We start from the raw sequence: 27,967 nt of genomic DNA, 5'->3' as shown, positions 1-27,967 counted from the left end.
GCACATGACTATGATTTTCAATTCTAACCACTTCAACACAATAATAAATGCCAAATATTGTTCTGTGCCAATTTTCGTACAACACAAACCAAGTTTGAGCTACTTTATGCGGGAAAGTGCCGAAAAAAACTTTAAAACGCATAAAATCGCAACTTAACACTTAATTTCTAGCATATGACTATGATTTACAATTCTAACCACTTCAACACAATAATATATACCAAATAGTGTTGAATGCCAAGATTCGTGAAAAATAAACCAAGTTTGAGCTACGTTATGCGCGAAAGTGGCAAAAAAGCTTAAAAACGCATAAAAATCGCAACTTAACACGTACTTTCTAGCATATGACTATGATTTTCAATTCTAACCACTTCAACAAAATGATATATATTAAATAGTGTTGTGTGCCAAGTTTCGTGCAAAATACACCAAGGTTGATCTACTTTATGCATGAAAGTGCCAAAAAAGTTTTAAAACTCATCAAATCCATACATAACACGTAATTTCTAGCATATGACTATGATTTACAGTTCTAACCAATTCAACACAATAATATATACAAAATAGTGTTGTGTGCAAAGATTCGTGCAAAACAAACCAAGTTTGAGCTACTTTATTTGTGAAAATGCCAAAAAAGCTTAAAAACGCATAATATCGCAACTTAACACGTAATTTTTTGCATATGATTAAGATTTTCAATTCTAACCACTTCAACACAATAATATATATACCAAATAGTGTTGTGTGCCATGATTCGTGCTGAACAAACTAGGTTTGAGCTACTTTATGCGTGAAAAGTGCCAAAAAAGCTTAAAAACGCATAAAATCGCAACCTAGTACGTAAATTCTAGCATATGACTATGATTTACAATTCTAACCACATCAACACAATAATATATATCAAATGGTGTTGTGTGCCAAGATTCGTGCAGAACAAACCAAGTTTGAGCTACTTTATGCGTGAAAGTGCCAAAAAAGCTTAAAAACACATAAAATCGCAACTTAACACGTAATTTTTAGCACATGACTATGATTTTCAATTCTAACCACTTCAACAATAATAAATGCCCAATAGTTTTGAGCGCTATGTTTCGTGCAAAACAAACCAAGTTTAGCTACTTTATGCGCGAAAGTGCCAAAAAAGCTTAAAAACGCATAAAATCGCAACCTAGTACGTAAATTCTAGCATATGACTATGATTTACAATTCTAACCACATCAACACAATAATATATATCAAATGGTGTTGTGTGCCAAGATTCGTGCAGAACAAACCAAGTTTGAGCTACTTTATGCGTGAAAGTGCCAAAAAAGCTTAAAAACACATAAAATCGCAACTTAACACGTAATTTTTAGCACATGACTATGATTTTCAATTCTAACCACTTCAACACAATAATAAATGCCCAATAGTTTTGAGCGCTATGTTTCGTGCAAAACAAACCAAGTTTAGCTACTTTATGCGCGAAAGTGCCAAAAAAGCTTAAAAACGCATAAAATCGCAACCTAGTACGTAAATTCTAGCATATGACTATGATTTACAATTCTAACCACATCAACACAATAATATATATCAAATAGTGTTGTGTGCCAAGATTCGTGCAGAACAAACCAAGTTTGAGCTACTTTATGCGTGAAAGTGCCAAAAAAGCTTAAAAACGCATAAAATCGCAACTTAACACGTAATTTTTAGCACATGACTATGATTTTCAATTCTAACCACTTCAACACAATAATATATACCAAATAGTGTTCTGTACCAATTTTCGTGCAACACAAACCAAGTTTGACCTACTTTATGCGGGAAAGTACCGAAAAAGCTTAAAAACGCATAAAATCGCAACTTAACACTTAACTTCTAGCATATGACTATGATTTACAATTCTAACCACTTCAACACAATAATATATACCAAATAGTGTTGAATGCCAAGATTCGTGCAAAATAAACCAAGTTTGAGCTACGTTATGCGCGAAAGTGGCAAAAAAGCTTAAAAACGCATAAAATCGCAACTTAACACGTACTTTCTAGCATATGACTATGATTTTCAATTCTAACCACTTCATCAAAATGATATATATTAAATAGTGTTGTGTGCCAAGTTTCGTGCAAAATACACCAAGGTTGATCTACTTTATGCATCAAAGTGCCAAAAAAGTTTTAAAACTCATAAAATCCATACATAACACGTAATTTCTAGCATATGACTATGATTTACAGTTCTAACCAATTCAACACAATAATATATACCAAATAGTGTTGTGTGCAAAGATTTGTGCAAAACAAACCATGTTTGAGCTACTTTATTTGTGAAAATGCCAAAAAAGCTTAAAAACGCATAATATCGCAACTTAACACGTAATTTTTTGCATATGATTAAGATTTTCAATTCTAACCACTTCAACACAATAATATATATACCAAATAGTGTTGTGTGCCATGATTCGTGCTGAACAAACTAGGTTTGAGCTACTTTATGCGTGAAAGTGCCAAAAAAGCTTAAAAACGCATAAAATCGCAACCTAGTACGTAAATTCTAGCATATGACTATGATTTACAATTCTAACCACATCAACACAATAATATATATCAAATAGTGTTGTGTGCCAAGATTCGTGCAGAACAAACCAAGTTTGAGCTACTTTATGCGTGAAAGTGCCAAAAAATCTTAAAAACGCATAAAATCACAACTTAACACGTAATTTTTAGCACATGACTATGATTTTCAATTCTAACCACTTCAACACAATAATAAATGCCAAATATTGTTCTGTGCCAATTTTCGTACAACACAAACCAAGTTTGAGCTACTTTATGCGGGAAAGTGCCGAAAAAAACTTTAAAACGCATAAAATCGCAACTTAACACTTAATTTCTAGCATATGACTATGATTTACAATTCTAACCACTTCAACACAATAATATATACCAAATAGTGTTGAATGCCAAGATTCGTGAAAAATAAACCAAGTTTGAGCTACGTTATGCGCGAAAGTGGCAAAAAAAGCTTAAAAACGCATAAAATCGCAACTTAACACGTACTTTCTAGCATATGACTATGATTTTCAATTCTAACCACTTCAACAAAATGATATATATTAAATAGTGTTGTGTGCCAAGTTTCGTGCAAAATACACCAAGGTTGATCTACTTTATGCATGAAAGTGCCAAAAAAGTTTTAAAACTCATCAAATCCATACATAACACGTAATTTCTAGCATATGACTATGATTTACAGTTCTAACCAATTCAACACAATAATATATACAAAATAGTGTTGTGTGCAAAGATTCGTGCAAAACAAACCAAGTTTGAGCTACTTTATTTGTGAAAATGCCAAAAAAGCTTAAAAACGCATAATATCGCAACTTAACACGTAATTTTTTGCATATGATTAAGATTTTCAATTCTAACCACTTCAACACAATAATATATATACCAAATAGTGTTGTGTGCCATGATTCGTGCTGAACAAACTAGGTTTGAGCTACTTTATGCGTGAAAGTGCCAAAAAAGCTTAAAAACGCATAAAATCGCAACCTAGTACGTAAATTCTAGCATATGACTATGATTTACAATTCTAACCACATCAACACAATAATATATATCAAATGGTGTTTGTGTGCCAAGATTCGTGCAGAACAAACCAAGTTTGAGCTACTTTATGCGTGAAAGTGCCAAAAAAGCTTAAAAACACATAAAATCGCAACTTAACACGTAATTTTTAGCACATGACTATGATTTTCAATTCTAACCACTTCAACACAATAATAAATGCCCAATAGTTTTGAGCGCTATGTTTCGTGCAAAACAAACCAAGTTTAGCTACTTTATGCGCGAAAGTGCCAAAAAAGCTTAAAAACGCATAAAATCGCAACCTAGTACGTAAATTCTAGCATATGACTATGATTTACAATTCTAACCACATCAACACAATAATATATATCAAATAGTGTTGTGTGCCAAGATTCGTGCAGAACAAACCAAGTTTGAGCTACTTTATGCGTGAAAGTGCCAAAAAAGCTTAAAAACGCATAAAATCACAACTTAACACGTAATTTTTAGCACATGACTATGATTTTCAATTCTAACCACTTCAACACAATAATAAATGCCAAATATTGTTCTGTGCCAATTTTCGTACAACACAAACCAAGTTTGAGCTACTTTATGCGGGAAAGTGCCGAAAAAAAACTTTAAAACGCATAAAATCGCAACTTAACACTTAATTTCTAGCATATGACTATGATTTACAATTCTAACCACTTCAACACAATAATATATACCAAATAGTGTTGAATGCCAAGATTCGTGCAAAATAAACCAAGTTTGAGCTACGTTATGCGCGAAAGTGGCAAAAAAGCTTAAAAACGCATAAAATCGCAACTTAACACGTACTTTCTAGCATATGACTATGATTTTCAATTCTAACCACTTCATCAAAATGATATATATTAAATAGTGTCGTGTGCCAAGTTTCGTGCAAAATACACCAAGGTTGATCTACTTTATGCATGAAAGTGCCAAAAAAGTTTTAAAACTCATAAAATCCATACATAACACGTAATTTCTAGCATATGACTATGATTTACAGATCTAACCAATTCAACACAATAATATATACCAAATAGTGTTGTGTGCAAAGATTTGTGCAAAACAAACCAAGTTTGAGATACTTTATTTGTGAAAATGCCAAAAAAGCTTAAAAACGCATAATATCGCAACTTAACACGTAATTTTTTGCATATGATTAAGATTTTCAATTCTAACCACTTCAACACAATAATATATATACCAAATAGTGTTGTGTGCCATGATTCGTGCTGAACAAACTAGGTTTGAGCTACTTTATGCGTGAAAGTGCCAAAAAAGCTTAAAAACGCATAAAATCGCAACCTAGTACGTAAATTCTAGCATATGACTTGATTTACAATTCTAACCACATCAACACAATAATATATATCAAATGGTGTTGTGTGCCAAGATTCGTGCAGAACAAACCAAGTTTGAGCTACTTTATGCGTGAAAGTGCCAAAAAAGCTTAAAAACACATAAAATCGCAACTTAACACGTAATTTTTAGCACATGACTATGATTTTCAATTCTCACTTCAACACAATAATAAATGCCCAATAGTTTTGAGCGCTAAGTTTCGTGCAAAACAAACCAAGTTTGGCTACTTTATGCGCGAAAGTGCCAAAAACGCTTAAAAACGCATAAAATCGCAACAAAACACGTAATTTCTATCATATGACTATGATTTTCAATTCTAACCATTTCAACAAAATAATATATACCAAATAGTGTTGTGTGCCAAGTTTCGTGCAAAACAAACCAAGTTTGAGCTACATTATGCGCAAAGTGCCAAAAACGCTTAATACTCATAAAATCGCAACTTAACACTTAATTTCTAGCACATGACTATGATTTATAATTCTAACCACTTCAACACAATAATATAAACCAAATAGTGTTGTGTGCCAAGATTCGTGCAGAACAAACCAAGTTTGAGCGACTTTATGCGTGAAAGTGCCAAAATAGCTTAAAAATGCATAAAATCGAAAGTTAACACGTAATTTCTATTATATGACTATGATTTTCAATTGTAACCACGTCAACACAATAATATATACCAAATAGAGTTGTGTGCCAAGATTCGTGCAAAATAAACGAAATTTGAGCTACTTTAAGCGTGAAAGTGCCAAAAAAGCTTTAAAATGCATAAAATCGCAACTTAACACGTAATTTCTAGCATATGACTAAGATTTTCAATTTTAACCACTTCAACACAATAATATATACCAAATAGTGTTCTGTGCCAATTTTCGTGCAACACAAACCAAGTTTGAGCTACTTTATGCGGGAAAGTGCCGAAAAAGCTTTAAAACGCATAAAATCGCAACTTAACACTTAATTTCTAGCATATGACTATGATTTACAATTCTAACCACTTCAACACAATAATATATACCAAATAGTGTTGAATGCCAAGATTCGTGCAAAATAAACCAAGTTTGAGCTACTTTATGCGCGAAAGTGGCAAAAAAGCTTAAAAACGCATAAAATCGCAACTTAACACGTACTTTCTAGCATATGACTATGATTTTCAATTCTAACCACTTCAACAAAATGATATATATTAAATAGTGTTGTGTGCCAAGTTTCGTGCAAAATACACCAAGGTTGATCTACTTTATGCATGAAAGTGCCAAAAAAGTTTTAAAACTCATCAAATCCATACATAACACGTAATTTCTAGCATATGACTATGATTAATAGTTCTAACCAATTCAACACAATAATATCTACCAAATAGTGTTGTGTGCAAAGATTCGTGCAAAACAAACCAAGTTTGAGCTACTTTATTTGTGAAAATGCCAAAAAAGCTTAAAAACGCATAATATCGCAACTTAACACGTAATTTTTTGCATATGAATAAGATTTTCAATTCTATCCACTTCAACACAATAATATATACCAAATAGTGTTGTGTGCCATGATTCGTGCTGAACAAACTAGGTTTGAGCTACTTTATGCGTGAAAGTGCCAAAAAAGCTTAAAAACGCATAAAATCGCAACCTAGTACGTAAATTCTAGCATATGACTATGATTTACAATTCTAACCATATCAACACAATAATATATATCAAATAGTGTTGTGTGGCAAGATTCGTGCAGAACAAACCAAGTTTGAGCTACTTTATGCGTGAAAGTGCCAAAAAAGCTTAAAAACGCATAAAATCGCAACTTAACACGTAATTTTTAGCACATGACTATGATTTTCAATTCTAACCACTTCAACACAATAATAAATGCCCAATAGTTTTGTGCGCCAAGTTTCGTGCAAAACAAACAAAGTTTAGCTACTTTATGCGCGAAAGTGCCAAAAACGATTAAAAACGCATAAAATCGCAACAAAACACGTAATTTCTATCATATGACTATGATTTTCAATTCTAACCATTTCAAAAAAATAATATATACCAAATAGTGTTGTGTTCCAAGTTTCGTGCAAAACAAACCAAGTTTGAGCTACATTATGCGCAAAGTGCCAAAAACGCTTAATACTCATAAAATCGCAACTTAACACTTAATTTCTAGCACATGACTATGATTTATAATTCTAACCACTTCAACACAATAATAGAAACCAAATAGTGTTGTGTGCCAAGATTCGTGCAGAACAAACCAAGTTTGAGCGACTTTATGCGTGAAAGTGCCAAAATAGCTTAAAAATGCATAAAATCGAAACTTAACACGTAATTTCTATTATATGACTATAATTTTCAATTGTAACCACGTCAACACAATAATATATACCAAATAGAGTTGTGTGCCAAGATTCGTGCAAAATAAACGAAATTTGAGCTACTTTAAGCGTGAAAGTGCCAAAAAAGCTTTAAAATGCATAAAATCGCAACTTAACACGTAATTTCTAGCATATGACTAAGATTTTCAATTTTAACCACTTCAACACAATAATATATACCAAATAGTGTTCTGTGCCAATTTTCGTGCAACACAAACCAAGTTTGAGCTACTTTATGCGGGAAAGTGCCGAAAAAGCTTTAAAACGCATAAAATCGCAACTTAACACTTAATTTCTAGCATATGACTATGATTTACAATTCTAACCACTTCAACACAATAATATATACCAAATAGTGTTGAATGCCAAGATTCGTGCAAAATAAACCAAGTTTGAGCTACTTTATGCGCGAAAGTGGCAAAAAAGCTTAAAAACGCATAAAATCGCAACTTAACACGTACTTTCTAGCATATGACTATGATTTTCAATTCTAACCACTTCAACAAAATGATATATATTAAATAGTGTTGTGTTCCAAGTTTCGTGCAAAATACACCAAGGTTGATCTACTTTATGCATGAAAGTGCCAAAAAAGTTTTAAAACTCATCAAATCCATACATAACACGTAATTTCTAGCATATGACTATGATTAATAGTTCTAACCAATTCAACACAATAATATCTACCAAATAGTGTTGTGTGCAAAGATTCGTGCAAAACAAACCAAGTTTGAGCTACTTTATTTGTGAAAATGCCAAAAAAGCTTAAAAACGCATAATATCGCAACTTAACACGTAATTTTTTGCATATGAATAAGATTTTCAATTCTATCCACTTCAACACAATAATATATACCAAATAGTGTTGTGTGCCATGATTCGTGCTGAACAAACTAGGTTTGAGCTACTTTATGCGTGAAAGTGCCAAAAAAGCTTAAAAACGCATAAAATCGCAACCTAGTACGTAAATTCTAGCATATGACTATGATTTACAATTCTAACCATATCAACACAATAATATATATCAAATAGTGTTGTGTGGCAAGATTCGTGCAGAACAAACCAAGTTTGAGCTACTTTATGCGTGAAAGTGCCAAAAAAGCTTAAAAACGCATAAAATCGCAACTTAACACGTAATTTTTAGCACATGACTATGATTTTCAATTCTAACCACTTCAACACAATAATAAATGCCCAATAGTTTTGTGCGCCAAGTTTCGTGCAAAACAAACAAAGTTTAGCTACTTTATGCGCGAAAGTGCCAAAAACGATTAAAAACGCATAAAATCGCAACAAAACACGTAATTTCTATCATATGACTATGATTTTCAATTCTAACCATTTCAAAAAAATAATATATACCAAATAGTGTTGTGTTCCAAGTTTCGTGCAAAACAAACCAAGTTTGAGCTACATTATGCGCAAAGTGCCAAAAACGCTTAATACTCATAAAATCGCAACTTAACACTTAATTTCTAGCACATGACTATGATTTATAATTCTAACCACTTCAACACAATAATAGAAACCAAATAGTGTTGTGTGCCAAGATTCGTGCAGAACAAACCAAGTTTGAGCGACTTTATGCGTGAAAGTGCCAAAATAGCTTAAAAATGCATAAAATCGAAACTTAACACGTAATTTCTATTATATGACTATAATTTTCAATTGTAACCACGTCAACACAATAATATATACCAAATAGAGTTGTGTGCCAAGATTCGTGCAAAATAAACGAAATTTGAGCTACTTTAAGCGTGAAAGTGCCAAAAAAGCTTTAAAATGCATAAAATCGCAACTTAACACGTAATTTCTAGCATATGACTAAGATTTTCAATTTTAACCACTTCAACACAATAATATATACCAAATAGTGTTCTGTGCCAATTTTCGTGCAACACAAACCAAGTTTGAGCTACTTTATGCGGGAAAGTGCCGAAAAAGCTTTAAAACGCATAAAATCGCAACTTAACACTTAATTTCTAGCATATGACTATGATTTACAATTCTAACCACTTCAACACAATAATATATACCAAATAGTGTTGAATGCCAAGATTCGTGCAAAATAAACCAAGTTTGAGCTACTTTATGCGCGAAAGTGGCAAAAAAGCTTAAAAACGCATAAAATCGCAACTTAACACGTACTTTCTAGCATATGACTATGATTTTCAATTCTAACCACTTCAACAAAATGATATATATTAAATAGTGTTGTGTGCCAAGTTTCGTGCAAAATACACCAAGGTTGATCTACTTTATGCATGAAAGTGCCAAAAAAGTTTTAAAACTCATCAAATCCATACATAACACGTAATTTCTAGCATATGACTATGATTAATAGTTCTAACCAATTCAACACAATAATATCTACCAAATAGTGTTGTGTGCAAAGATTCGTGCAAAACAAACCAAGTTTGAGCTACTTTATTTGTGAAAATGCCAAAAAAGCTTAAAAACGCATAATATCGCAACTTAACACGTAATTTTTTGCATATGAATAAGATTTTCAATTCTATCCACTTCAACACAATAATATATACCAAATAGTGTTGTGTGCCATGATTCGTGCTGAACAAACTAGGTTTGAGCTACTTTATGCGTGAAAGTGCCAAAAAAGCTTAAAAACGCATAAAATCGCAACCTAGTACGTAAATTCTAGCATATGACTATGATTTACAATTCTAACCATATCAACACAATAATATATATCAAATAGTGTTGTGTGGCAAGATTCGTGCAGAACAAACCAAGTTTGAGCTACTTTATGCGTGAAAGTGCCAAAAAAGCTTAAAAACGCATAAAATCGCAACTTAACACGTAATTTTTAGCACATGACTATGATTTTCAATTCTAACCACTTCAACACAATAATAAATGCCCAATAGTTTTGTGCGCCAAGTTTCGTGCAAAACAAACAAAGTTTAGCTACTTTATGCGCGAAAGTGCCAAAAACGATTAAAAACGCATAAAATCGCAACAAAACACGTAATTTCTATCATATGACTATGATTTTCAATTCTAACCATTTCAAAAAAATAATATATACCAAATAGTGTTGTGTTCCAAGTTTCGTGCAAAACAAACCAAGTTTGAGCTACATTATGCGCAAAGTGCCAAAAACGCTTAATACTCATAAAATCGCAACTTAACACTTAATTTCTAGCACATGACTATGATTTATAATTCTAACCACTTCAACACAATAATAGAAACCAAATAGTGTTGTGTGCCAAGATTCGTGCAGAACAAACCAAGTTTGAGCGACTTTATGCGTGAAAGTGCCAAAATAGCTTAAAAATGCATAAAATCGAAACTTAACACGTAATTTCTATTATATGACTATAATTTTCAATTGTAACCACGTCAACACAATAATATATACCAAATAGAGTTGTGTGCCAAGATTCGTGCAAAATAAACGAAATTTGAGCTACTTTAAGCGTGAAAGTGCCAAAAAAGCTTTAAAATGCATAAAATCGCAACTTAACACGTAATTTCTAGCATATGACTAAGATTTTCAATTTTAACCACTTCAACACAATAATATATACAAAATAGTGTTCTGTGCCAATTTTCGTGCAACACAAACCAAGTTTGAGCTACTTTATGCGGGAAAGTGCCGAAAAAGCTTTAAAACGCATAAAATCGCAACTTAACACTTAATTTCTAGCATATGACTATGATTTACAATTCTAACCACTTCAACACAATAATATATACCAAATAGTGTTGAATGCCAAGATTCGTGCAAAATAAACCAAGTTTGAGCTACTTTATGCGCGAAAGTGGCAAAAAAGCTTAAAAACGCATAAAATCGCAACTTAACACGTACTTTCTAGCATATGACTATGATTTTCAATTCTAACCACTTCAACAAAATGATATATATTAAATAGTGTTGTGTGCCAAGTTTCGTGCAAAATACACCAAGGTTGATCTACTTTATGCATGAAAGTGCCAAAAAAGTTTTAAAACTCATAAAATCCATACATAACACGTAATTTCTAGCATATGACTATGATTTACAGTTCTAACCAATTCAACACAATAATATATACCAAATAGTGTTGTGTGCAAAGATTTGTGCAAAACAAACCAAGTTTGAGCTACTTTATTTGTGAAAATGCCAAAAAAGCTTAAAAACGCATAATATCGCAACTTAACACGTAATTTTTTGCATATGATTAAGATTTTCAATTCTAACCACTTCAACACAATAATATATATACCAAATAGTGTTGTGTGCCATGATTCGTGCTGAACAAACTAGGTTTGAGCTACTTTATGCGTGAAAGTGCCAAAAAAGCTTAAAAACGCATAAAATCGCAACCTAGTACGTAAATTCTAGCATATGACTATGATTTACAATTCTAACCACATCAACACACTAATATATATCAAATGGTGTTGTGTGCCAAGATTTGTGCAGAACAAACCAAGTTTGAGCTACTTTATGCGTGAAAGTGCCAAAAAAGCTTAAAAACACATAAAATCGCAACTTAACACGTAATTTTTAGCACATGACTATGATTTTCAATTCTAACCACTTCAACACAATAATAAATGCCCAATAGTTTTGAGCGCTAAGTTTCGTGCAAAACAAACCAAGTTTAGCTACTTTATGCGCGAAAGTGCCAAAAACGCTTAAAAACGCATAAAATCGCAACAAAACACGTAATTTCTATCATATGACTATGATTTTCAATTCTAACCATTTCAACAAAATAATATATACCAAATGGTGTTGTGTGCCAAGTTTCGTGCAAAACAAACCAAGTTTGAGCTACATTATGCGCAAAGTGCCAAAAACGCTTAATACTCATAAAATCGCAACTTAACACTTAATTTCTAGCACATGACTATGATTTATAATTCTAACCACTTCAACACAATAATATAAACCAAATAGTGTTTTGTGCCAAGATTCGTGCAGAACAAACCAAGTTTGAGCGACTTTATGCGTGAAAGTGCCAAAATAGCTTAAAAATGCATAAAATCGAAAGTTAACACGTAATTTCTATTATATGACTATAATTTTCAATTGTAACCACGTCAACACAATAATATATACCAAATAGAGTTGTGTGCCAAGATTCGTGCAAAATAAACGAAATTTGAGCTACTTTAAGCGTGAAAGTGCCAAAAAAGCTTTAAAATGCATAAAATCGCAACTTAACACGTAATTTCTAGCATATGACTAAGATTTTCAATTTTAACCACATCAACACAATAATATATACCAAATAGTGTTCTGTGCCAATTTTCGTGCAACACAAACCAAGTTTGAGCTACTTTATGCGGGAAAGTGCCGAAAAAGCTTAAAAACGCATAAAATCGCAACTTAACACTTAATTTCTAGCATATGACTATGATTTACAATTCTAACCACTTCAACACAATACTATATACCAAATAGTGTTGAATGCCAAGATTCGTGCAAAATAAACCAAGTTTGAGCTACTTTATGCGCGAAAGTGGCAAAAAAGCTTAAAAACGCATAAAATCGCAACTTAACACGTACTTTCTAGCATATGACTATGATTTTCAATTCTAACCACTTCAACAAAATGATATATATTAAATAGTGTTGTGTGCCAAGTTTCGTGCAAAATACACCAAGGTTGATCTACTTTATGCATGAAAGTGCCAAAAAAGTTTTAAAACTCATCAAATCCATACATAACACGTAATTTCTAGCATATGACTATGATTAACAGTTCTAACCAATTCAACACAATAATATCTACCAAATAGTGTTGTGTACAAAGATTCGTGCAAAACAAACCAAGTTTGAGCTACTTTATTTGTGAAAATGCCAAAAAAGCTTAAAAACGCATAATATCGCAACTTAACACGTAATTTTTTGCATATGAATAAGATTTTCAATTCTATCCACTTCAACACAATAATATATACCAAATAGTGTTGTGTGCCATGATTCGTGCTGAACAAACTAGGTTTGAGCTACTTTATGCGTGAAAGTGCCAAAAAAAGCTTAAAAACGCATAAAATCGCAACCTAGTACGTAAATTCTAGCATATGACTATGATTTACAATTCTAACCACATCAACACAATAATATATATCAAATAGTGTTGTGTGCCAAGATTCGTGCAGAACAAACCAAGTTTGAGCTACTTTATGCGTGAAAGTGCCAAAAAAGCTTAAAAACGCATAAAATCGCAACTTAACACGTAATTTTTAGCACATGGACTATGATTTTCAATTCTAACCACTTCAACACAATAATAAATGCCCAATAGTTTTGTGCGCCAAGTTTTGTGCAAAACAAACAAAGTTTAGCTACTTTATGCGCGAAAGTGCCAAAAACGCTTAAAAAACGCATAAAATCGCAACAAAACACGTAATTTCTATCATATGACTATGATTTTCAATTCTAACCATTTCAACAAAATAATATATACCAAATAGTGTTGTGTGCCAAGTTTCGTGCAAAACAAACCAAGTTTGAGCTACAATATGCGCAAAGTGCCAAAAACGCGCTTAATACTCATAAAATCGCAACTTAACACTTAATTTCTAGCACATGACTATGATTTATAATTCTAACCACTTCAACACAATAATATAAACCAAATAGTGTTGTGTGCCAAGATTCGTGCAGAACAAACCAAGTTTGAGCGGACTTTATGCGTGAAAGTGCCAAAATAGCTTAAAAAATGCATAAAATCGAAAGTTAACACGTAATTTCTATTATATGACTATGATTTTCAATTGTAACCACGTCAACACAATAATATATACCAAATAGAGTTGTGTGCCAAGATTCGTGCAAAATAAACGAAATTTGAGCTACTTTAAGCGTGAAAGTGCCAAAAAAGCTTTAAAATGCATAAAATCGCAACTTAACACGTAATTTCTAGCATATGACTAAGATTTTCAATTTTAACCACTTCAACACAAAAATATATACCAAATAGTGTTCTGTGCCAATTTTCGTGCAACACAAACCAAGTTTGAGCTACTTTATGCGGGAAAGTGCCGAAAAAGCTTAAAAACGCATAAAATCGCAACTTAACACTTAATTTCTAGCATATGACTATGATTTACAATTCTAGCCACTTCAACACAATAATATATACCAAATAGTGTTGAATGCCAAGATTCGTGCAAAATAAACCAAGTTTGAGCTACTTTATGCGCGAAAGTGGCAAAAAAAGCTTTAAAACGCATAAAATCGCAACTTAACACGTACTTTCTAGCATATGACTATGATTTTCAATTCTAACCACTTCAACAAAATGATATATATTAAATAGTGTTGTGTGCCAAGTTTCGTGCAAAATACACCAAGGTGATCTACTTTATGCATGAAAGTGCCAAAAAAGTTTTAAAACTCATCAAATCCATACATAACACGTAATTTCTAGCATATGACTATGATTTACAGTTCTAACCAATTCAACACAATAATATATACGAAATAGTGTTGTGTGCAAAGATTCGTGCAAAATAAACCAACTTTGAGCTACTTTATTTGTGAAAATGCCAAAAAAAGCTTAAAAACGCATAATATCGCAACTTAACACGTAGATTTATGCATATGATTAAAATTTTCAATTCTAACCACTTCAACACAATAATATATACCAAATAGTGCTCTGTGCCATGATTCGTGTTGAACAAACTAGGTTTGAGCTACTTTATGCGTGAAAGTGCCAAAAAGCATAAAAACGCATAAAATCGCAACCTAGTGCGTAAATTCTAGCATATGACTATGATTTACAATTCTAACCACATCAACACAATAATATATATCAAATAGTGTTGTGTGCCAAGATTCGTGCAGAACAAACCAAGTTTGAGCTACTTTATGCGTGAAAGTGCCAGAAAAGCTTAAAAACGCATAAAATCGCAACTTAACACGTAATTTTTAGCACATAACTATGATTTTCAATTCTAACCACTTCAACACAATAATAAACGCCCAATAGCTTTGTGCGCCAAGTTTTGTGCAAAACAAACCAAGTTTAGCTACTTTATGCGCGAAAGTGCCAAAAACGCTTAAAAACGCATAAAATCGCAATAAAACACGTAATTTCTATCATATGACTATGATTTTCAATTATAACCATTTCAACAAAATAATATATACCAAATAGTGTTGTGTGCCAAGTTTCGTGCAAAACAAACCAAGTTTGAGCTACATTATGCGCAAAGTGCCAAAAACGCTTAATACTCATAAAATCGCAACTTAACACTTAATTTCTAGCACATGACTATGATTTATAATTCTAACCACTTCAACACAATAATATAAACCAAATAGTGTTGTGTGCCAAGATTCGTGCAGAACAAACCAAGTTTGAGCGACTTTATGCGTGAAAGTGCCAAAATAGCTTAAAAATGCATAAAATCGAAACTTAAAACGTAATTTCTATTATATGACTATGATTTTCAATTGTAACCACGTCAACACAATAATATATACCAAATAGAGTTGTGTGCCAAGATTCGTGCAAAATAAACGAAATTCGAGCTACTTTATGCGTGAAAGTGCCAAAAAAGCTTTAAAATGCATAAAATCGCAACTTAACACGTAATTTCTAGCATATGACTAAGATTTTCAATTTTAACCACTTCAACACAATAATATATACCAAATAGTGTTCTGTGCCAATTTTCGTGCAACACAAACCAAGTTTGAGCTACTTTATGCGGGAAAGTGCCGAAAAAGCTTAAAAACGCATAAAATCGCAACTTAACACCTAATTTCTAGTATATGACTATGATTTACAATTCTAACCACTTCAACACAATAATATATACCAAATAGTGTTGAATGCCAAGATTCGTGCAAAATAAACCAAGAATGAGCTACTTTATGCGCGAAAGTGGCAAAAAAGCATAAAAACGCATAAAATCGAACTTAACACGTACTTTCTAGCATATGACTATGATTTTCAATTCTAACCACTTCAACAAAATGATATATATTAAATAGTGTTGTGTGCCAAGTTTCGTGCAAAATACACCAAGGTTGATCTACTTTATGCATGAAAGTGCCAAAAAAGTTCAAAAACTCATAAAATCCATACATAACACGTAATTTCTAGCATATGACTATGATTTACAGTTCTAACCAATTCAACATAATAGATACGAAATAGTATTGTGTGCAAAGATTCGTGCAAAATAAACCAAGATTGAGCTACTTTATTTGTGAAAATGCCAAAAAAGCTTAAAAACGCATAATATCGCAACTTAACACGTAATTTTTTGCATATGATTAAAATTTTCAATTCTAACCACTTCAACACAATAATATATACCAAATAGTGTTCTGTGCCATGATTCGTGCTGAACAAACTAGGTTTGAGCTATTTTATGCGTGAAAGTGCCAAAAAGCTTAAAAACGCATAAAATCGCAACCTAGTGCGTAAATTCTAGCATATGACTATGATTTACAATTCTAACCACATCAACACAATAATATATATCAAATAGTGTTGTGTGCCAAGATTCGTGCAGAACAAACCAAGTTTGAGCTACTTTATGCGTGAAAGTGACAGAAAAGCTTAAAAACGCATAAAATCGCAACTTAACACGTAATTTTTAGCACATAACAATGATTTTCAATTCTAACCACTTCAACACAATAATAAATGCCCAATAGTTTTGTGCGCCAAGTTTTGTGCAAAACAAACCAAGTTTAGCTACTTTATGCGCGAAAGTGCCAAAAACGCTGAAAAACGCATAAAATCGCAACAAAACACATAATTTCTATCATATGACTATGATTTTCAATTCTAACCATTTCAACAAAATAATATATACCAAATAGTGTTGTGTGCCAAGATTCGTGCAGAACAAACCAAGTTTGAGCTACTTTATGCGTGAAAGTGCCAAAAAAGCTTAAAAACGCATAAAATCGCAACTTAACACGTAATTTTTAGCACATGACTATGATTTTCAATTCTAACCACTTCAACACAATAATAAATGCCCAATAGTTTTGTGCGCCAAGTTTTGTGCAAAACAAACAAAGTTTAGCTACTTTATGCGCGAAAGTGCCAAAAACGCTTAAAAACGCATAAAATCGCAACAAAACACGTAATTTCTATCATATGACTATGATTTTCAATTCTAACCATTTCAACAAAATAATATATACCAAATAGTGTTGTGTGCCAAGTTTCGTGCAAAACAAACCAAGTTTGAGCTACAATATGCGCAAAGTGCCAAAAACGCTTAATACTCATAAAATCGCAACTTAACACTTAATTTCTTGCACATGACTATGATTTATAATTCTAACCACTTCAACACAATAATATAAACCAAATAGTGTTGTGTGCCAAGATTCGTGCAGAACAAACCAAGTTTGAGCGACTTTATGCGTGAAAGTGCCAAAATAGCTTAAAAATGCATAAAATCGAAAGTTAACACGTAATTTCTATTATATGACTATGATTTTCAATTGTAACCACGTCAACACAATAATATATACCAAATAGAGTTGTGTGCCAAGATTCGTGCAAAATAAACGAAATTTGAGCTACTTTAAGCGTGAAAGTGCCAAAAAAGCTTTAAAATGCATAAAATCGCAACTTAACACGTAATTTCTAGCATATGACTAAGATTTTCAATTTTAACCACTTCAACACAAAAATATATACCAAATAGTGTTCTGTGCCAATTTTCGTGCAACACAAACCAAGTTTGAGCTACTTTATGCGGGAAAGTGCCGAAAAAGCTTAAAAACGCATAAAATCGCAACTTAACACTTAATTTCTAGCATATGACTATGATTTACAATTCTAGCCACTTCAACACAATAATATATACCAAATAGTGTTGAATGCCAAGATTCGTGCAAAATAAACCAAGTTTGAGCTACTTTATGCGCGAAAGTGGCAAAAAAGCTTAAAAACGCATAAAATCGCAACTTAACACGTACTTTCTAGCATATGACTATGATTTTCAATTCTAACCACTTCAACAAAATGATATATATTAAATAGTGTTGTGTGCCAAGTTTCGTGCAAAATACACCAAGGTTGATCTACTTTATGCATGAAAGTGCCAAAAAAGTTTTAAAACTCATCAAATCCATACATAACACGTAATTTCTAGCATATGACTATGATTTACAGTTCTAACCAATTCAACACAATAATATATACGAAATAGTGTTGTGTGCAAAGATTCGTGCAAAATAAACCAACTTTGAGCTACTTTATTTGTGAAAATGCCAAAAAAGCTTAAAAACGCATAATATCGCAACTTAACACGTAGATTTATGCATATGATTAAAATTTTCAATTCTAACCACTTCAACACAATAATATATACCAAATAGTGCTCTGTGCCATGATTCGTGTTGAACAAACTAGGTTTGAGCTACTTTATGCGTGAAAGTGCCAAAAAGCATAAAAACGCATAAAATCGCAACCTAGTGCGTAAATTCTAGCATATGACTATGATTTACAATTCTAACCACATCAACACAATAATATATATCAAATAGTGTTGTGTGCCAAGATTCGTGCAGAACAAACCAAGTTTGAGCTACTTTATGCGTGAAAGTGCCAGAAAAGCTTAAAAACGCATAAAATCGCAACTTAACACGTAATTTTTAGCACATAACTATGATTTTCAATTCTAACCACTTCAACAAAATAATAAACGCCCAATAGCTTTGTGCGCCAAGTTTTGTGCAAAACAAACCAAGTTTAGCTACTTTATGCGCGAAAGTGCCAAAAACGCTTAAAAACGCATAAAATCGCAATAAAACACGTAATTTCTATCATATGACTATGATTTTCAATTATAACCATTTCAACAAAATAATATATACCAAATAGTGTTGTGTGCCAAGTTTCGTGCAAAACAAACCAAGTTTGAGCTACATTATGCGCAAAGTGCCAAAAACGCTTAATACTCATAAAATCGCAACTTAACACTTAATTTCTAGCACATGACTATGATTTATAATTCTAACCACTTCAACACAATAATATAAACCAAATAGTGTTGTGTGCCAAGATTCGTGCAGAACAAACCAAGTTTGAGCGACTTTATGCGTGAAAGTGCCAAAATAGCTTAAAAATGCATAAAATCGAAACTTAAAACGTAATTTCTATTATATGACTATGATTTTCAATTGTAACCACGTCAACACAATAATATATACCAAATAGAGTTGTGTGCCAAGATTCGTGCAAAATAAACGAAATTCGAGCTACTTTATGCGTGAAAGTGCCAAAAAAGCTTTAAAATGCATAAAATCGCAACTTAACACGTAATTTCTAGCATATGACTAAGATTTTCAATTTTAACCACTTCAACACAATAATATATACCAAATAGTGTTCTGTGCCAATTTTCGTGCAACACAAACCAAGTTTGAGCTACTTTATGCGGGAAAGTGCCGAAAAAGCTTAAAAACGCATAAAATCGCAACTTAACACCTAATTTCTAGTATATGACTATGATTTTCAATTCTAACCATTTCAACAAAATAATATATACCAAATAGTGTTGTGTGCCAAGATTCGTGCAGAGCAAACCAAGTTTGAGCTACTTTATGCGTGAAAGTGCCAAAAAAGCTTAAAAACGCATAAAATCGCAACTTAACACGTAATTTTTAGCACATGACTATGATTTTCAATTCTAACCACTTCAACACAATAATAAATGCCCAATAGTTTTGTGCGCCAAGTTTTGTGCAAAACAAACAAAGTTTAGCTACTTTATGCGCGAAAGTGCCAAAAACGCTTAAAAACGCATAAAATCGCAACAAAACACGTAATTTCTATCATATGACTATGATTTTCAATTCTAACCATTTCAACAAAATAATATATACCAAATAGTGTTGTGTGCCAAGTTTCGTGCAAAACAAACCAAGTTTGAGCTACAATATGCGCAAAGTGCCAAAAACGCTTAATACTCATAAAATCGCAACTTAACACTTAATTTCTAGCACATGACTATGATTTATAATTCTAACCACTTCAACACAATAATATAAACCAAATAGTGTTGTGTGCCAAGATTCGTGCAGAACAAACCAAGTTTGAGCGACTTTATGCGTGAAAGTGCCAAAATAGCTTAAAAATGCATAAAATCGAAAGTTAACACGTAATTTCTATTATATGACTATGATTTTCAATTGTAACCACGTCAACACAATAATATATACCAAATAGAGTTGTGTGCCAAGATTCGTGCAAAATAAACGAAATTTGAGCTACTTTAAGCGTGAAAGTGCCAAAAAAGCTTTAAAATGCATAAAATCGCAACTTAACACGTAATTTCTAGCATATGACTAAGATTTTCAATTTTAACCACTTCAACACAAAAATATATACCAAATAGTGTTCTGTGCCAATTTTCGTGCAACACAAACCAAGTTTGAGCTACTTTATGCGGGAAAGTGCCGAAAAAGCTTAAAAACGCATAAAATCGCAACTTAACACTTAATTTCTAGCATATGACTATGATTTACAATTCTAGCCACTTCAACACAATAATATATACCAAATAGTGTTGAATGCCAAGATTCGTGCAAAATAAACCAAGTTTGAGCTACTTTATGCGCGAAAGTGGCAAAAAAGCTTTAAAACGCATAAAATCGCAACTTAACACGTACTTTCTAGCATATGACTATGATTTTCAATTCTAACCACTTCAACAAAATGATATATATTAAATAGTGTTGTGTGCCAAGTTTCGTGCAAAATACACCAAGGTTGATCTACTTTATGCATGAAAGTGCCAAAAAAGTTTTAAAACTCATCAAATCCATACATAACACGTAATTTCTAGCATATGACTATGATTTACAGTTCTAACCAATTCAACACAATAATATATACGAAATAGTGTTGTGTGCAAAGATTCGTGCAAAATAAACCAACTTTGAGCTACTTTATTTGTGAAAATGCCAAAAAAGCTTAAAAACGCATAATATCGCAACTTAACACGTAGATTTATGCATATGATTAAAATTTTCAATTCTAACCACTTCAACACAATAATATATACCAAATAGTGCTCTGTGCCATGATTCGTGTTGAACAAACTAGGTTTGAGCTACTTTATGCGTGAAAGTGCCAAAAAGCATAAAAACGCATAAAATCGCAACCTAGTGCGTAAATTCTAGCATATGACTATGATTTACAATTCTAACCACATCAACACAATAATATATATCAAATAGTGTTGTGTGCCAAGATTCTTGCAGAACAAACCAAGTTTGAGCTACTTTATGCGTGAAAGTGCCAAAAAAGCTTAAAAACGCATAAAATCGCAACTTAACACGTAATTTTTAGCACATGACTATGATTTTCAATTCTAACCACTTCAACACAATAATAAATGCCCAATAGTTTTGTGCGCCAAGTTTTGTGCAAAACAAACAAAGTTTAGCTACTTTATGCGCGAAAGTGCCAAAAACGCTTAAAAACGCATAAAATCGCAACAAAACACGTAATTTCTATCATATGACTATGATTTTCAATTCTAACCATTTCAACAAAATAATATATACCAAATAGTGTTGTGTGCCAAGTTTCGTGCAAAACAAACCAAGTTTGAGCTACATTATGCGCAAAGTGCCAAAAACGCTTAATACTCATAAAATCGCAACTTAACACTTAATTTCTAGCACATGACTATGATTTATAATTCTAACCACTTCAACACAATAATAGAAACCAAATAGTGTTGTGTGGCAAGATTCGTGCAGAACAAACCAAGTTTGAGCGACTTTATGCGTGAAAGTGCCAAAATAGCTTACAAATGCATAAAATCGAAACTTAACACGTAATTTCTATTATATGACTATGATTTTCAATTGTAACCACGTCAACACAATAATATATACCAAATAGAGTTGTGTGCCAAGATTCGTGCAAAATAAACGAAATTTGAGCTACTTTATGCGTGAAAGTGCCAAAAAAGCTTTAAAATGCATAAAATCGCAACTTAACACATAATTTCTAGCATATGACTAAGATTTTCAATTTTAACCACTTCAACACAATAATATATACCAAATAGTGTTCTGTGCCAATTTTCGTGCAACACAAACCAAGTTTGAGCTACTTTATGCGGGAAAGTACCGATAAAGCTTAAAAACGCATAAAATCGCAACTTAACACTTAATTTCTAGCATATGACTATGATTTACAATTCTAACCACTTCAACACAATAATATATACCAAATAGTGTTGAATGCCAAGATTCGTGCAAAATAAACCAAGTTTGAGCTATTTTATGCGCGAAAGTGGCAAAAAAGCTTAAAAACGCATAAAATCGCAACTTAACGCGTACTTTCTAGCATATGACTATGATTTTCAATTCTAACCACTTCAACAAAATGATATATATTAAATAGTTTTGTGTGCCAAGTTTCGTGCAAAATACACCAAGGTTGATCTACTTTATGCATGAAAGTGCCAAAAAAGTTTACAAACTCATAAAATCAATACATAACACGTAATTTCTAGCATATGACTATGATTTACAGTTCTAACCAATTCAACACAATAATATATACCAAATAGTGTTGTGTGCAAAGATTCGTGCAAAACAAACCAAGTTTACTTTATTTGTGAAAATGCCAAAAAAGCTTTAAAACGCATAATATCGCAACTTAACACGTAATTTTTTGCATATGATTAAAATTTTCAATTCTAACCACTTTAACACAATAATATATACCAAATATTGTTGTGTGCCATGATTCGTGCTGAACAAACTAGGTTTGAGCTACTTTATGCGTGAAAGTGCCAAAAAAGCTTAAAAACGCATAAAATCGCAACCTAGTACGTATATTCTAGCATATGACTATGATTTACAATTCTAACCACATCAACACAATAATATATATCAAATAGTGTTGTGTGCCAACATTCGTGCAGAACAAACCAAGTTTGAGCTACTTTATGTTTGAAAGTGACAGAAAAGCTTAAAAACGCATAAAATCGCAACTTAACACGTAATTTTTAGCACATAACTATGATTTTCAATTCTAACCACTTCAACACAATAATAAATGCCCAATAGTTTTGTGCGCCAAGTTTTGTGCAAAACAAACCAAGTTTAGCTACTTTATGCGCGAAAGTGCCAAAAACGCTGAAAAACGCATAAAATCGCAACAAAACACGTAATTTCTATCATATTACTATGATTTTCAATTCTAACCATTTCAACAAAATAATATATACCAAATAGTGTTGTGTGGCAAGTTTCGTGCAAAACAAACCATGTTTGAGCTACATTATGCGCAAAGTGCCAAAAACGCTTAATACTCATAAAATCGCAACTTAACCCTTAATTTCTAGCACATGACTATGATTTATAATTCTAACCACTTCAACACAATAATAGAAACCAAATAGTGTTGTGTGGCAAGATTCGTGCAGAACAAACCAAGTTTGAGCGACTTTATGCGTGAAAGTGCCAAAATAGCTTAAAAATGCATAAAATCGAAACTTAACACGTAATTTCTATTATATGACTATGATTTTCAATTGTAACCACGTCAACACAATAATATATACCAAATAGAGTTGTGTGCCAAGATTCGTGCAAAATAAACGAAATTTGAGCTACTTTATGCGTGAAAGTGCCAAAAAAGCTTTAAAATGCATAAAATCGCAACTTAACACATAATTTCTAGCATATGACTAAGATTTTCAATTTTAACCACTTCAACACAATAATATATACCAAATAGTGTTCTGTGCCAATTTTCGTGCAACACAAACCAAGTTTGAGCTACTTTATGCGGGAAAGTACCGATAAAGCTTAAAAACGCATAAAATCGCAACTTAACACTTAATTTCTAGCATATGACTATGATTTACAATTCTAACCACTTCAACACAATAATATATACCAAATAGTGTTGAATGCCAAGATTCGTGCAAAATAAACCAAGTTTGAGCTATTTTATGCGCGAAAGTGGCAAAAAAGCTTAAAAACGCATAAAATCGCAACTTAACGCGTACTTTCTAGCATATGACTATGATTTTCAATTCTAACCACTTCAACAAAATGATATATATTAAATAGTTTTGTGTGCCAAGTTTCGTGCAAAATACACCAAGGTTGATCTACTTTATGCATGAAAGTGCCAAAAAAGTTTACAAACTCATAAAATCAATACATAACACGTAATTTCTAGCATATGACTATGATTTACAGTTCTAACCAATTCAACACAATAATATATACCAAATAGTGTTGTGTGCAAAGATTCGTGCAAAACAAACCAAGTTTACTTTATTTGTGAAAATGCCAAAAAAGCTTTAAAACGCATAATATCGCAACTTAACACGTAATTTTTTGCATATGATTAAAATTTTCAATTCTAACCACTTCAACACAATAATATATACCAAATATTGTTGTGTGCCATGATTCGTGCTGAACAAACTAGGTTTGAGCTACTTTATGCGTGAAAGTGCCAAAAAAGCTTAAAAACGCATAAAATCGCAACCTAGTACGTATATTCTAGCATATGACTATGATTTACAATTCTAACCACATCAACACAATAATATATATCAAATAGTGTTGTGTGCCAACATTCGTGCAGAACAAACCAAGTTTGAGCTACTTTATGTTTGAAAGTGACAGAAAAGCTTAAAAACGCATAAAATCGCAACTTAACACGTAATTTTTAGCACATAACTATGATTTTCAATTCTAACCACTTCAACACAATAATAAATGCCCAATAGTTTTGTGCGCCAAGTTTTGTGCAAAACAAACCAAGTTTAGCTACTTTATGCGCGAAAGTGCCAAAAACGCTGAAAAACGCATAAAATCGCAACAAAACACGTAATTTCTATCATATTACTATGATTTTCAATTCTAACCATTTCAACAAAATAATATATACCAAATAGTGTTGTGTGGCAAGTTTCGTGCAAAACAAACCATGTTTGAGCTACATTATTCGCAAAGTGCCAAAAATGCTTAATACTCATAAAATCGCAACTTAACCCTTAATTTCTAGCACATGACTATGATTTATAATTCTAACCACTTCAACACAATAATAGAAACCAAATAGTGTTGTGTGGCAAGATTCGTGCAGAACAAACCAAGTTTGAGCGACTTTATGCGTGAAAGTGCCAAAATAGCTTAAAAATGCATAAAATCGAAACTTAACACATAATTTCTATTATATGACTATGATTTTCAATTGTAACCACGTCAACACAATAATAAATACCAAATAGAGTTGTGTGCCAAGATTCGTGCAAAATAAACGAAATTTGAGCTACTTTATGCGTGAAAGTGCCAAAAAAGCTTTAAAATGCATAAAATCGCAACTTAACACGTAATTTCTAGCATATGACTAAGATTTTCAATTTTAACCACTTCAACACAATAATATATACCAAATAGTGTTCTGTGCCAATTTTCGTGCAACACAAACCAAGTTTGAGCTACTTTATGCGGGAAAGTACCGAAAAAGCTTAAAAACGCATAAAATCGCAACTTAACACTTAATTTCTAGCATATGGCTATGATTTACAATTCTAACCACTTCAACACAATAATATATACCAAATAGTGTTGAATGCCAAGATTCGTGCAAAATAAACCAAGTTTGAGCTACTTTATGCGCGAAAGTGGCAAAAAAGCTTAAAAACGCATAAAATCGCAACTTAACGCGTACTTTCTAGCATATGACTATGATTTTCAATTCTAACCACTTCAACAAAATGATATATATTAAATAGTGTTGTGTGCCAAGTTTCGTGCAAAATACACCAAGGTTGATCTACTTTATGCATGAAAGTGCCAAAAAAGTTTAAAAACTCATAAAATCAATACATAACACGTAATTTCTAGCATATGACTATGATTTACAGTTCTAACCAATTCAACACAATAATATATACCAAATAGTGTTGTGTGCAAAGATTCGTGCAAAACAAACCAAGTTTACTTTATTTGTGAAAATGCCAAAAAAACTTTAAAACGCATAATATCGCAACTTAACACGTAATTTTTTGCATATGATTAAAATTTTCAATTCTAACCACTTCAACACAATAATATATACCAAATAGTGTTGTGTGCCATGATTCGTGCTGAACAAACTAGGTTTGAGCTACTTTATGCGTGAAAGTGCCAAAAAAGCTTAAAAACGCATAAAATCGCAACCTAGTACGTAAATTCTAGCATATGACTATGATTTACAATTCTAACCACATCAACACAATAATATATATCAAATAGTGTTGTGTGCCAAGATTCGTGCAGAACAAACCAAGTTTTAGCTACTTTATGCGTGAAAGTGCCAAAAAAGCTTAAAATCGCATAAAATCGCAACTTAACACGTAATTTTTAGCACATGACCATGATTTTCAATTCTAACCACTTCATCACAATAATAAATGCCCAATAGTTTTGTGCGCCAAGTTTTGTGCAAAACAAACAAAGTTTAGCTACTTTATGCGCGAAAGTGCCCAAAACGCTTAAAAACGCATAAAATCGCAACAAAACACGTAATTTCTATCATATGACTATGATTTTCAATTCTAACCATTTCAACAAAATAATATATACCAAATAGTGTTGTGTGCCAAGTTTCGTGCAAAACAAACCAAGTTTGAGCTACATTATGCGCAAAGTGCCAAAAACGCTTAATACTCATAAAATCGCAACTTAACACTTAATTTCTAGCACATGACTATGATTTATAATTCTAACCACTTCAACACAATAATAGAAACCAAATAGTGTTGTGTGGCAAGATTCGTGCAGAACAAACCAAGTTTGAGCGACTTTATGCGTGAAAGTGCCAAAATAGCTTAAAAATGCATAAAATCGAAACTTAACACGTAATTTCTATTATATGACTATGATTTTCAATTGTAACCACGTCAACACAATAATATATACCAAATAGAGTTGTGTGCCAAGATTCGTGCAAAATAAACGAAATTTGAGCTACTTTATGCGTGAAAGTGCCAAAAAAGCTTTAAAATGCATAAAATCGCAACTTAACACATAATTTCTAGCATATGACTAAGATTTTCAATTTTAACCACTTCAACACAATAATATATACCAAATAGTGTTCTGTGCCAATTTTCGTGCAACACAAACCAAGTTTGAGCTACTTTATGCGGGAAAGTACCGAAAAAACTTAAAAACGCATAAAATCGCAACTTAACACTTAATTTCTAGCATATGACTATGATTTACAATTCTAACCACTTCAACACAATAATATATACCAAATAGTGTTGAATGCCAAGATTCGTGCAAAATAAACCAAGTTTGAGCTATTTTATGCGCGAAAGTGGCAAAAAAGCTTAAAAACGCATAAAATCGCAACTTAACGCGTACTTTCTAGCATATGACTATGATTTTCAATTCTAACCACTTCAACAAAATGATATATATTAAATAGTTTTGTGTGCCAAGTTTCGTGCAAAATACACCAAGGTTGATCTACTTTATGCATGAAAGTGCCAAAAAAGTTTACAAACTCATAAAATCAATACATAACACGTAATTTCTAGCATATGACTATGATTTACAGTTCTAACCAATTCAACACAATAATATATACCAAATAGTGTTGTGTGCAAAGATTCGTGCAAAACAAACCAAGTTTACTTTATTTGTGAAAATGCCAAAAAAGCTTTAAAA

Source organism: Amaranthus tricolor, chromosome 1 (assembly GCF_026212465.1).
Source record: "Amaranthus tricolor cultivar Red isolate AtriRed21 chromosome 1, ASM2621246v1, whole genome shotgun sequence".
Taxonomy (NCBI): domain Eukaryota; kingdom Viridiplantae; phylum Streptophyta; class Magnoliopsida; order Caryophyllales; family Amaranthaceae; genus Amaranthus; species Amaranthus tricolor.
The sequence above is the reverse complement of the archived record's forward strand: the minus strand, read 5'-3'. Positions refer to the sequence as shown.